Below are 13039 nucleotides of genomic sequence, written 5' to 3' on the forward strand. Positions count from 1 at the left end.
CTCCCTCCCGCCCTAGCATGAACGAGCCAAGGCTGGGCAGTCAGGGCGATCTCCCGGTGGAATTGAGCAAGTTTTTGTAACTTTGCGTTTTGAACAGAGCGGCTGCGAATCCCCCAGATCACCCAGGAGCCTGCCCACATCATGAACTACGTCTGGCTGAGCTGCATTGTGCAAACAGCAACAGCGACTCACATCAGCTGGTGGAAGGATAACGAGGAGCGGGAGTTGGGGGGTGGCAGGCTGTCGTTTGGCAACAGGACATTGTTCATTCAGGACATGGAAGTGACTGACTGTGGTGTGTATACCTGCATCGTGGAAAACGAGGTCAGCGCTAACAGAAACTCCCATGTGCTGACAGCAGATGGTAGGACTTCGCCGGAGTGAGACAATGTCAACTAGATACATAGGATGGGGAAAGGTACCACGGTCAGCTACTGTCTGAGCGACTTGGGTTGTACTCTAACTGATGGCCACTGAGATGGGAAGGGTCACTGGACTCACAATGTTATCTCTGATCTCTCTCTCTCACTGTTGCTACTGGACCTGTTCCAGCTTTCCCAGCAATTTCTGTTTGTGTTTCTGAGGGGGAACTATCTTCCCCCAGGGAGTGGGGGGGTCTATGGAGCTTCCCCCAGGGAGTGGGGGGTCTGTGGAGCTTCCCCCAGGGAGTGGGGGAGTCTGTGGAGCTTCCCCCAGGGAGTGGGGGGTCTGTGGAGCTTCCCCCCAGGGAGTGGGGGAGTCTGTGGAGCTTCCCCCAGGGAGTGGGGGTTCTGTGGAGCTTCCCCCAGGGAGTGGGGAGTCTGTGGAGCTTCCCCCAGGGAGTTGGGGGTCTGTGGAGCTTCCCCCCAGGGAGTGGGGGAGTCTGTGGAGCTTCCCCCAGGGAGTGGGGGGTCTGTGGAGCTTCCCCCAGGGAGTGGGGGAGTCTGTGGAGCTTCCCCCAGGGAGTGGGGGGTCTGTGGAGCTTCCCCCCAGGGAGTGGGGGAGTCTGTGGAGCTTCCCCCAGGGAGTGGGGGTTCTGTGGAGCTTCCCCCAGGGAGTGGGGAGTCTGTGGAGCTTCCCCCAGGGAGTTGGGGGTCTGTGGAGCTTCCCCCAGGGAGTGGGGGGTCTGTGGAGCTTCCCCCAGGGAGTGGGGAGTCTGTGGAGCTTCCCCCAGGGAGTGGGGGAGTCTGTGGAGCTTCCCCCAGGGAGTGGGGGGGGTCTGTGGAGCTTTCCCCAGGGAGTGGGGGGTCTGTGGAGCTTCCCCCAGGGAGTGGGGGAGTCTGTGGAGCTTTCTATCACAGAAGGCAGTTGAGGCCAGGCCATTGAACGGTTTCAGGACGGGGTTAGATATAGGTCTTCGAGCTAAAGGAATTTAGGATTATGTGGAGCAGGTCGGGACAGGGTACAGGGTTGGATGATTAGTTCTGCTGCTCGGGTTCTCAGTATGGCCTTGAGATCCAAATGGCATATTCCTGTTCTGATTTTCTATGTTTTGAGGTGACTGTGTTACTCACAGAGACCATAACTTTAAATAAAGATGAATTTCCACACACCTAGAGAAATAAACGGAAGCACTGCACTTCATGTTGCTTCATCCTTATGGGAACAAACAAAAATCAAATGTTTTACTGAGCTTGCAATCTCCGAATTACTCTCAGTAATGAGTAAAGGAATAGGGAGGTGGGCCAGATGAGTGTGTCCCCAAAGAGATGGTGTAGGAGGGAGGGCTTTCGAGGTTCGGATCATTGTGATAGCTTCTGGAGTAGGTGGGACCTGTACGAGCACCTGAAGCAGGAATGGGTCCAGTATCCTGGCTGGGAGCTTCTCTGTGCTGTCAGGGAGGTTTTAAACTGATGGGGCAAGGGGGTAATGGGGCATCGAGCAGATGTACATTCAGCAGCAAAAGCCATCAAAGGAATGTGAGGGCAGGTGGGTGTGAGCGTCCTGCCTTCCGAGAGGTGTGCTGTGCTGTCCCTCTTACACAGGAATGGTGTCACTCATCCTGGTGCCAACATGTCTCCTTCAGACAGACCATTTGCAAATGGATTCTCCGTTCTCCCGGTTTTGTCTAATGAGACAAAAGGATGATGAGTGGGTAACCCTCACCCACCCCGAGCCACGAAAGCAGGGCACGTTTGGTTTTGGTTTGTTTGTGGAGAAGGGTTTTGTTGGGCTGCTGTAGCTGTGTGCTTGACTTCAATACTAGCCGAGTGAAGTCTCATCCTGGTTAAAAAGGCCAGAGTGACCACAGAGAGAGAGAGAGAGAGAGAGAGAGAGACGGCATGTCAGAGTTCTGATTGTTCTGCCAAGGTGTGTTTCTGGGATGCTGCCTATATTGGAACAGTTAATGATTAGTAATTAAATAATACATGAGCTTGTGAACTTTTTCAGTAAAGTCGTGCCAATTCTTCCTTTTGTTTTATTTTAACTGTATTCTAAGAATAAAGTTTGTTTTGATTCATGGTGGACCAGTCATAGAGATGTACAGCACGGAAACAGACCCTTCGGCCCAACCCATCATAGAGATGTACAGCACGGAAACAGACCCTTCGGCCCAACCCGTCATAGAGATGTACAGCACGGAAACAGGCCCTTCGGCCCAACCCGTCCATGCTGACCCAGATATCCCAATCCAATCTAGTCCCATCTGCCAGCACCTGGCCCATATCCCTCCAAGCCCTTCCTATCCATATACCCATCCAAATGCCTCTTAAATGTTGTAATTGTAGCAGCCTCCACCACATCCTCTGGCAGCTCATTCCATACACGTACCACCCTCTGTGTGGAAAAAGTTGCCCCTTAGGTCTCTTTTATATCTTTCCCCTCTCACCCTAAACCTATGCCCTCTAGTCCTGGACTCCCCCACCCCAGGGAAAAGACTTTGTCTATTTATCCTATCCATGCCCCTCATAATTTTGTAAACCTCTATAAGGTCACTCCTCAGCCTCCGACACTCCAGGGAAAACAGTCCCAGCCCCAGTCAAATCATGTCTGGAACATAGCACCTTATCATTGCTTTTTAAAGATGTATAAAAGTTAGGGTCTAGACTATTTCCATAATCTACTTTGTCAGGATGTCTGGTCTGGTGCATAACATAGGATTTGCCAGAGGGCTAGATAGCTAACTTGGTTCCTAGCTAACTAGATAGCTAACTTAGGTGATAGCTAACTTGGTTCCTTTATTCAGGAAGGGCAGCAGTAAATTACAGACTATTCACTCTGATGTCAGTAGTAGGGAATTATTAGCAAAGATTCTCAGGGACAGGATAAATCAATACTTGGAAAAAGAGGGATTGATCAGAGATAGCAGGGATTTGTTGGGGGGAGACCCCGTCTAACTAATTTAATGGCGATTTTGGAAAAGGTGCCCAAATATATTGATGAAGGGAGTGCAGTTGTATGGACTACTGTAAGCCTCTGATGGAAAGCTGGTCTGAAATGTTCCGCCAGAATCCAAGGCAAGTTGGTAAACTCAATCCAAACCTGGTTTACAAATAGTAGGTAAAGATGATGGTGGATCAGAGACACACTACTGCAAACCACAGGGGACTACTAGGATGTGAATGTTCAACGGTTTCAGTGGTTTATTGGAGGTGACATGAAAATTTGGTGAGTTATATATATATATAGAATCCCTACAGTGTGGAAACAGGCCATTGGGCCCAACAAATCCATACTGGCTGTCCAAAGAGCATCCTACCCAGAGCCATCCCTCTAACCCAGCGTTTCCCATGGGAAATGTACCAGACCTACCCATCCTGAACACTGGGTAATTGCCCGGGAGGGCAACCTGATGTTTAGATTGATTCTAATCTGAAAGCTCAGTTCTACATTCATGTAGAACTCTGAGCTCAAAAACTGCAGGAATTTATGTAAAACTCCGTTATCTCACTTATTAGATTAGAATTAATCTAAACATCAGGTCATAGACAGAGAACACAGGGGGCTAACACCTTCAACATATTGTCTAGCTATCACCATTGTTAACAGCTAACCCGAGAATGCAACTTTTAAAATTTGTGATTTACACATGAAAGAAGTGAGACTATCACTGTATTCTAACAGATGAAAGGCTTAACAGACAATCAGTTTTTCAGTGTATAATTTCAGTTACATCACACTGCAAATTTTTGCTATAAATTCTGTTACGATCGAGCCCTCCACAATCCCCTGATGAAGGAGAGTCGCTCCGAAAGCTAGTGTGCTTCCAATTAAACCTGTTGGACTATAACCTGGTGTTGTGTGATTATTAACTTTGTACGCCCCAGTCCAACACCAGCATCTCCAAATCATGAGTATTCCGGAACGGACATCTGACAGCATGGCCCATGTCCGTGATTCCTTGTTTCTTCCATCTCTGCTCTGGCAAAATGTGTTTAGCTTGATCAGAAACATAGAGGCTTTTCCTGTTCTTCATAGCCATATGTGTATTCCCTGCCCCTCCTCTGTCTCTGTCTCTCTCTCTCTCTCTGTCTCTCTCTCTCTGTCTCTCTCTCTCTGTATCTCTCTCTCTCTCTCTCTCCCTCTCTCTCTCTGTGTCTGTCTCTCTCTCTCTCTCTCTGTGTCTCTCTCTCTCTGTGTCTCTCTCTCTCTCTCTCCCCGTCTTTCTCTCTCTCTCCCCCCCCCCCCCCCCCCCACTCTATCTCTCTGTCTCTCTGCTTTGTGATCACTCATTTGCTTCGGGAAAAGTCTACATTTTCTTCTTGTGCAATGTCCCTTTCAGCCTCGGGTGAACTGGGACCTATTTTGGAAACGGTTAATTGATGTGGTTATGATGGAGGGACCTAATGCAACCTCTCTCTGGGTCAGACCGACCTGTCACGGATCAGTGTGATAACATGTCTCAATCTATCTTTTATACCATTCCAAGCTCGGATGCCCTGGTGTAACCATGCAGGTGACCAGTGAGGGAATACTCCGGGGTTTTCCTTTGGCAGTTTGGGACACAGCTGAGAATTTGGGTTAAAAGGGAAGCAAGAGGCTGTCAGTCTGAACGGGATATTTTTCTGTTTGGCAGTCTTTCAGCAGATTTGTTTCTTGCAATGAGGGGAAGGTCATTGAAGACGCTAGCTTGTGTAACTGCTATAAACATGTGCTGGCTCTAAGGGGATTGATCTCCAAACACTATAACTGCCTTCCTTTACACCAGCTGCTGTGCTCATCATTGGCTCGGCTGGCAACTCTTGAGAAAGTTCAACGTCACAACCCAACAGGTTTCTTTGTAAGCACTCACTTTTGGAGCACGGATAAGATATCAGCTGCATGGCACTATGACCTTGTACTATAAATTCTGTGTCTTATGGCACTGTCCCACTGCTACCTGACAGATGAGCAACGCTCCAAAAGCTAGTATTTTCAAATAAACCTGTTGGACTATGATCCGGTATTGAGATTTTTAATTTTGTCCAGCCAGGTCGAACACCAGCACCTCCCCATCAGGCCCTTGGCAATGCAGTGATGAACCACAGAAGTCCTCTGGGCAGAGGTAGACCACAGCGCTGTTCGGGAGGGAATTCCAGAACTCGTGAAGTGGCAGTGGAGGAATATGGAGAGACTTCCATGTTGAGTTAGCGAGTTACTTGCAGAGGAACTTGCAAGGGGTGGTGTTCCCACGCATCTTCTGCCTTTGTCCTTCTAGATAGTTGAGGCTGTGGCCTTGGAAGGTGTTGGTGGTGCAGCCTTGCTAAGTTACTGCAGTAGATGGTGCATACTGCTGCAGCTGTGTGTCAGTGTTTACGGGAGTGAAAGCTGTGGTGGGGGATGGAAAAACTCCATGCTGGGGGTCTGGGAACACAAATACATGTTGTACCATTGTTTAAAAAAAGAGAGAAAACCAAACACTGAGTAATTATAGACCTGCAACTGAGACTAGTTAGCAGGAAAATGATTGGAAACATTTCTGAGGGAATAACATGGTTCTATATTTGAGGACGTTGCAGGGAGGGTTGATGAGGGTAGTTCATTTGAGGTAGGCTACTTAACTTTCCCAGATAAGATCACAGAGGCAGAACCAGTCACAGAAGGGCAAAGCCATGGCATCCAACACAAACAGGCAGCTTGGGTCTAGAGTTCCTTCAGGGAATGAATGCAGTGGGTAATGGTCAATGCGTGTATTGTCACTGGAAAAGCCTTTTCCAGTCAGGTTCTGCAGGCCTCAGTACTGTGTTCCCTGTTGTTGATGGAATCTATCAGAGATGTAGACTTGAGTATAGGAGGTTGGATTTAAGAAGTTTGTCAGCTGTGCGAAGATTCTCTGAGAGATCCGTAATGAACAAAGAAATTGCAGTCTGGAGGAAGATTTTGAGTTCATGTCAAATTGCTTCACTTTGTGTTGTTTTCACATTTCAGAAATTCTCTTCATTTTCATCGCTACTTTCTACATCTCTGTTGTGGCTCTGGTCAGCAGTTTGACCTCCATTGTTGGAGAAGCTATCATCATCATTGTCCTGAAGAAACTCCAAGGTATTCATTGACAATGTTAAAAGCATTCAACAATTTCCACATCAAAAGATTGGTTGTTGGTTTTCATGTTGCTGCCCTTGGGTTTGTGTTGCTAGGTCCAGACCAGCAGAAGGAACTGACAACCATTTTTGTGGCTCTTCATCTTGTGGCTGCCATCTGCCTGTTGATTGCAAGCGTTCTGGCTGTTTTTGAGTTGGGTAAGTGACCTGTTTCGCTGATGTCTAAACACACACTGGCTGCAGTCAGATACTAACCTGTGGCTCACACTGTCAAATTGAACACTATCAATTTACAACATTGATGAAACCTCATACACACTTTGTAGGTACATTTCAGACTGGGGGCGCGGGGGTGGAAGATACGCTCAGAGACGGATGTGCTGCAGGATCATCACTTCCTTAAAGCACAGGAGAAACAAGTGGAGGAAGGTCCATGCTGGTCGTTTTCTATTACATCTAGGTGAACACATTGAATATATTGTAACTCTCTTTCTTGTTAATCCTAAAATTAGCTTCCACCTTTGCTCTGGTATTGTGCAGCTCAGATTGCTAGTTGATTTCCAATTGCAAATGGTAACAACACAGCTTCTCAACTCATTGATTCCCTCTCCAGCAAACCATCTCTCTCCAGATAATGATTCAGCTTGTTCCACCAACACTTATTAAAGCTGGGAATATATTCCAGATTTATCCACGCACTGGGTGAAAATCGTTTTCCTCATCTCATCTCTGATTGATTGGCCAATCACCTTCAGTCACTGCCCTCCGGTTCCTGACCCCACCCAACTTCTCCCACTCATCTTTCCTCATCCCCTTTCTCCCAATCCAACTGCCTCCCTCTTCCCACTGATCACTCTCCTCCTCCTTGTTTCTCTTCTATGGTCATCCAACTCCCCTTTCCTGTCCATCTCATTCTCCCCCACCTCTCTCAATCCAGCCCCCACTCAATCCCTTCTTCCCCCACCCCTCCTTCCCCCACCCCTCCTCCCCCACCCCTCCATCTCCATCCTGCGGTCTGCTTTTCTTTGACAATGTGACAAATGTTTGTTTTGAAGATGGGAAGTGGACTCAGTAAGAAGCACGCCACGCAATGTTCCTGAAGAGAATCGATGTTTATGAGGGTGCAGAACTGGATCTGTCTGACCACACTTTGATTTCACCAAGACCTCGATTCTGTCCCTTTCTCAGGTTTCTCCACCATGTACAGATGGATCGCAGGGTTCGGGTGTTTGATGTGTGTAGCAGTGATCATCTATGTTTCCAACCTCTTTCTCAGTCTGAATACAAACCGTATTCCGTCGTTCTTAACCATTAATGGTAAGTCTAGTACTTCTGATTGGGGATGTTTTTTATTTTCTCAGGGGACATGGGGATTTAAAAAATGTTCTCATGTGACATGGATATCGCTGGCTGGGCCCAGCATTAATGGCCATCCCTACTTGCCCCTTGAGAAGGTGGGGGTGAGCTGCATTTACTGCCCCTGTCCCTAGTTGCCCCCTCCTTGAGAAGGTGGGGGTGAGCTGCCTTCTTGAACCGTTGCAGTCCATGTGCTGTGGGTAGACCCACAATGTCCCTTAGGGAGGGAATTCCAGGATTGGGACCCAGCCACACTGAAGGAACGGCTAATATATTTCCAAGTCGGGGATGGGGAGGGGCTCGGAGGGGAACTTGCAGGGGGTGGGGTTCCCAAGGTGATAGTCTCTGTTTAATATTTATGATCCTATAAGCTACACGTGCTCAGATAGGTATCTGTTCTCTCTCTGTTGGCAGTTGACTGATGTCCTCCATAGAACATAGAAAAATACAGCGCAGTACAGGCCCTTCAGCCCTCGATGTTGCACCGATCCAAGCCCACCTAACCTACACTAGCCCACTATCCTCCATATGCCTATCCAATGCCCGTTTAAATGCCCATAAAGAGGGAGAGTCCACCACTGCTACTGGCAGGGCATTCCATGAACTCATGACTCGCTGAGTAAAGAATCTACCCCTAACATCTGTCCTATACCTACCACCCCTTAATTTAAAGCTATGCCCCCTCGTAATATCTGACTCCATACGTGGAAAAAGGTTCTCATGGTCAACCCTATCTAAACCCCGAATCATCTTGTGCACCTCTATCAAGTCACCCCTAAACCTTCTTTTCTCCAATGAGAACAGCCCCAAGTGCCTCAGCCTTTCCTCATATGATCTTCCTACCATACCAGGCAACATCCTGGTAAACCTCCTCTGCACCCGTTCCAGTGCCTCCACATCCTTCCTATAGTATGGCGACCAAAACTGCTCACAATACTCCAGATGTGGCAGCACCAGAGTCTTATACAACTGCAACATGACCTCAGGACTCCGGAACTCAATTCCTCTACCAATAAAGCCCAGTACACCATATGGCCTCTTCACAGCACTATTTACCTGGGTGGCAACTTTCAGAGATCTGTGTACACGGACACCAAGATCCCTCTGCTCATCCACATTACCAAGTATCCGACCATTAGCCCAGTACCCCATCTTCTTGTTACTCTTACCAAAGTGAATCACTTCACACTTACCTACATTGAACTCCATTTGCCACCTTTCTGCCCAGCTCTGCAGCTTATCTATATCCCGCTGTAACCTGCCACATCCTTCCTCACTGTCAACAACTCCACCAAACTTGCTCACCCAACCTTCTAGCCCCTCCACCAGGTCATTTATAAAAATGACAAACAGCAATGGTCCCAAAACAGATCCTTGCGGAGCACTATTAGTAACTGCACTCCAAGATGAACCTTTACCATCAACTACTACCCTCTGTCTCCTTCCAGCCAGCCAATTCCTAATCCAAACCTCCAACGCACCCTCAATGCCATACCTCCGTATTTTTTGCAGTAGCCTACCATGGGGAACCTTATCAAACACCTTACTAAAATCCATATACACCACATCTACCACTTTACCCTCGTCCACCTCCTTAGTCACCTTCTCAAAAAATTCAATAAGGTTTGTGAGGCACGACCTGCCCTTCACAAAACCATGCTGACTATCCTTGATCACATTATTCCTATCCAGATGTTCAGGAATCCTATCCCTTACAGCCTTGTTCTTACTGAATGAGAGGAGAGGAGAGGGGGAGGGAGCTGTTTCTAACCTGGCGTGATGTGTCAGTTTTGTAAACAAAGTCAGGTTATAGTCCAACAGGTTTATTTGGAATCACCAGCTTTCGGAGCACTGCTCCTTTGTCAGGTGAATAGACAGCTGAAGCTGCCAATATGTTAGAGCTGCCTCCTCTGCAGTGGGAATGACCGAATGAGCATCTTCAGTCCTTGGCTTTTCCCTCGTTGTCCGTGTTCTCTTCTACTGTGAGGGGAGAAGGAAGAGATCCATGAGTGTGAGAAATGGAACCGTTTGGGAGTGCCTTTGGGGGATGGGGGTGATGTTGTATTCAGGTGACGATGAGTGGTAGTGATGGCTGGTGAGATAAGGAGCAAGGAAGTCCCTTCACCCAAAGGGATGGATGCAGTTACAAGGCCTGAGGATCAAACTGGGGAAGAAGCCATCCACGGGAATGTTGTGAAATGTGCCATGACACTCGGCTTTCCTTCCCGGACAGGTAGTTGGAATTCTGGCAGTTTTGAGGCCCTGCTTATTGGGGACAGACCTTGGAACCAGGTGGGCAGCTTTCCTCTCTGAGTCTGTAGGAAACAGGACCTCCCAGTAACGTCTGGAGAAGATTGTAGGAGACAGAGACTACTTCATGTGTTCACCTTTGATGTTGTGGCCATTTCGGAGACATGGATAGAGCAGGGACAGGAATGGGAGTTGCAGGTTCTGGAGTTTAGATGTTTCAGTAAGAACAGAGAAGATGGTAAACGAGGCGGAGGTGTGGCGTTGTTCGTCCAAAGATATTATGACGGTGGCAAAAAGAATGTTTGAGGACTCGTCTACCGCGGTAGTATGGACTGAGGTTAGAAACAGGAAAGGAGAGGTCACCCTGTTTGTAGTTTTCTCTAGGTCTCCGAATAGTTCCAGAGACGGAGAGGAAAGGATCGCAAAGATCATTCTCGATAGGAACGAGTAACAGGATAGTTGTTATGGGGTCTTTAACTTTCCAAATATCGTGACATACTTTAGTAATGGAAAGGGATAGGTATACACCGCAGGGTGAGAGTTATAACTGGGGGAAAGGTAATTATGATGCGATTAGGCAAGATTTAGGATGCATAGGATGAGGAAGGAAACTGCAGGGGATGGGCACAATTGCAATGTGGAGCTTGTTCAAGGAACCAGCTACTGTGTGTCCTTGATAAGTATGTACCTGTCAGGCAGAGAGGAAGTGGCTGAGTGAGGGAGCTGTGGTTTACTAAAGAAGTTGAATCTCTTGTCAAGAGGAAGAAGGAGGTTTAAGTTAGGATGAGACACGAAGGCTCAGTTAGGGCGCTGAGAATTACAAGTTAGCCAAGGAAGACCTAAAGAGGGAGCTACGAAACAACAGGAGGGGACAGGAGAAGTCATTGGCAGGTAGGATCAAGGAAAACCCTAAAGCTTTGTATAGGTATATCAGGAATAAAAGAATAACAAGAGTAAGATTAGGGTCAGTCAAGGATAGTAATGGGAAGGTGTGCGTGGAGCCGAGGTGGTAGGAGAGGCTCTAAATGAATATTGTTTCATCAGTATTCACCCTGGGGAAAAAGGCGATGTTGTTGTGGAGAATACTGAGACACAGGCGACCAGGCTCAGGAGGATTGAGGTTCACAAGGTGAAGGTGTTAGCAATTTTGGAAAGTGTGAGAATAGATAAGTCCCCTGGGCCAGATGGGATTTATCCTGGGATTCTCTGAGAAGCCATGGAGGAGATTGCTGAGCCTTTGGCTTTGATCTTTATGTTGTCATTGTCTACAGGAATAGTGCCAGAAGACTGAAGGAGAGCAAATGTGGTTCCCTTGTTCAACACGGGGAACAGAGATACCCCTGGTAATTGTAGACCAGTGAGCCTTGCTTCAGTTGTGGGTAAAGTGTTGGAAAATGTTATAAGAGGGAGAATTTATAATCATCTAGAGATAATAATTTGATTAGGGATAGTCAACGTGGTTTTGTGAAGGGTAGGTCGTGCCTCACAAACCTTATTGAGTATATGAGATGGTGACCAAACAGGTGGATGAGGGTAAAGCATTTGATGTGGTGTGTGTGGATTTCAGTAAGGCTTTTGATAGGTTCCCCATGGTAGGGTATTGCACAAAACATGGAGGCATGGGATTGAGGGGGATTTCACGGTTTTGATCAGTAATTGGTTAGCTGAAAGAAGGCAGAGGGTGGTGATTGATGGGAAATATTCATCCTGGAGTTCAGTTACTAGTGGTTACCATAAGGGTCTGTTTTCGGTCCACTGCTGTTTGTCATTTTTATAAATAACTTGAATGAAGGTGTGGAAGGATGGGTTAGTAAATTTGTGGATGACACTGTGTTCGGTGAAGTTCTGGATAGTGATGAAGAATATTACAGGATGCAGAGCTGGGCAAGGAGGTGGCAAATGGAGTTTAACATGGAAACGTATGAGGTGATTCACTTGGTAAGGTGCAACAGGAGTAAAGAGTGCTGAGCCAATGGGAAGATTCTTGGCAGTGTAGATGAGCAGAGAGATCTTGGTGTCCAGGTACATTGATCCCTGAAAGTTGCCACCCAGATTGATAGGATTGTTAAGAAGGCATACGGTGTGTTAGCTTTTATTAGCTGTTCACACAGGCTAGAACAGGTCAAGATTGATGAAGTTGATGTGCCTTCTTAGCGCAGTAGGCAGTGCGTCAGTCTCATAATCTGAAGGTTCTGAGTTCAATCCTCAAAGAAGGCAACACTGTGGCATGCAGCTACACTGGCACCAACCCCCACCTTTTCCTCCGCTACATCGATGACTGTATCGGCGCTGCCTCGTGCTCCCACGAGGAGGTTGAACAGTTCATCCACTTTACCAACACCTTCCACCCCGACCTCAAATTTACCTGGACCATCTCAGACTCCTCCCTCCCCTTCCTAGACCTTTCCATTTCTATCTCGGGCGATCGACTCAACACAGTCATCTACTATAAACCGACTGACTCCCACAGCTACCTAGACTACACCTCCTCCCACCCTGCCCCCTGTAAAAACTCCATCCCATATTCCCAATCCCTTCATCTCCGCCGCATCTGCTCCCAGGAGGACCAGTTCCAATACCGTACAGCCCAGATGGCCTCCTTCTTCAAGGACCGCAGATTCCCCCCAGACGTGATCGACGATGCCCTCCACCGCATCTCCTCCACTTCCCGCTCCTCCGCCCTTGAGCCCCGCTCCTCCAACCGCCACCAAGACAGAACCCCACTGGTTCTCACCTACCACCCCACCAACCTGCGCATACAGCGTATCATCCGCCGCCATTTCCGCCACCTCCAAACGGACCCCACCACCAAGGATATATTTCCCTCCCCTCCCCTATCAGCATTCCGCAAAGACCACTCCCTTCGTGACTCCCTCGTCAGGTCCACACCCCCCACCAACCCAACCTCCACCCCCGGCACCTTCCCCTGCAACCGCAGGAAATGCAAAACCTATGCCCACACCTCCTCCCTTCCTTCTCTCCAAGGCCCCAAG

The 13039-nt window shown here is 48.1% G+C and overlaps 1 non-coding gene across 1 annotated transcript; it reads left to right on the forward strand.

Moving 5' to 3' along the window:
- The first annotated feature begins 12190 nt into the window (after positions 1-12190).
- Positions 12191-12263, forward strand: trnam-cau (transfer RNA methionine (anticodon CAU)). The gene has a single exon. It is a non-coding gene; the product is annotated as a tRNA-Met (tRNA).
- The last annotated feature ends 776 nt before the right edge of the window (positions 12264-13039 follow it).

The sequence above is a fragment of the Hemiscyllium ocellatum genome, chromosome 35 (assembly GCF_020745735.1).
Source record: "Hemiscyllium ocellatum isolate sHemOce1 chromosome 35, sHemOce1.pat.X.cur, whole genome shotgun sequence".
Lineage (NCBI taxonomy): Eukaryota > Metazoa > Chordata > Chondrichthyes > Orectolobiformes > Hemiscylliidae > Hemiscyllium > Hemiscyllium ocellatum.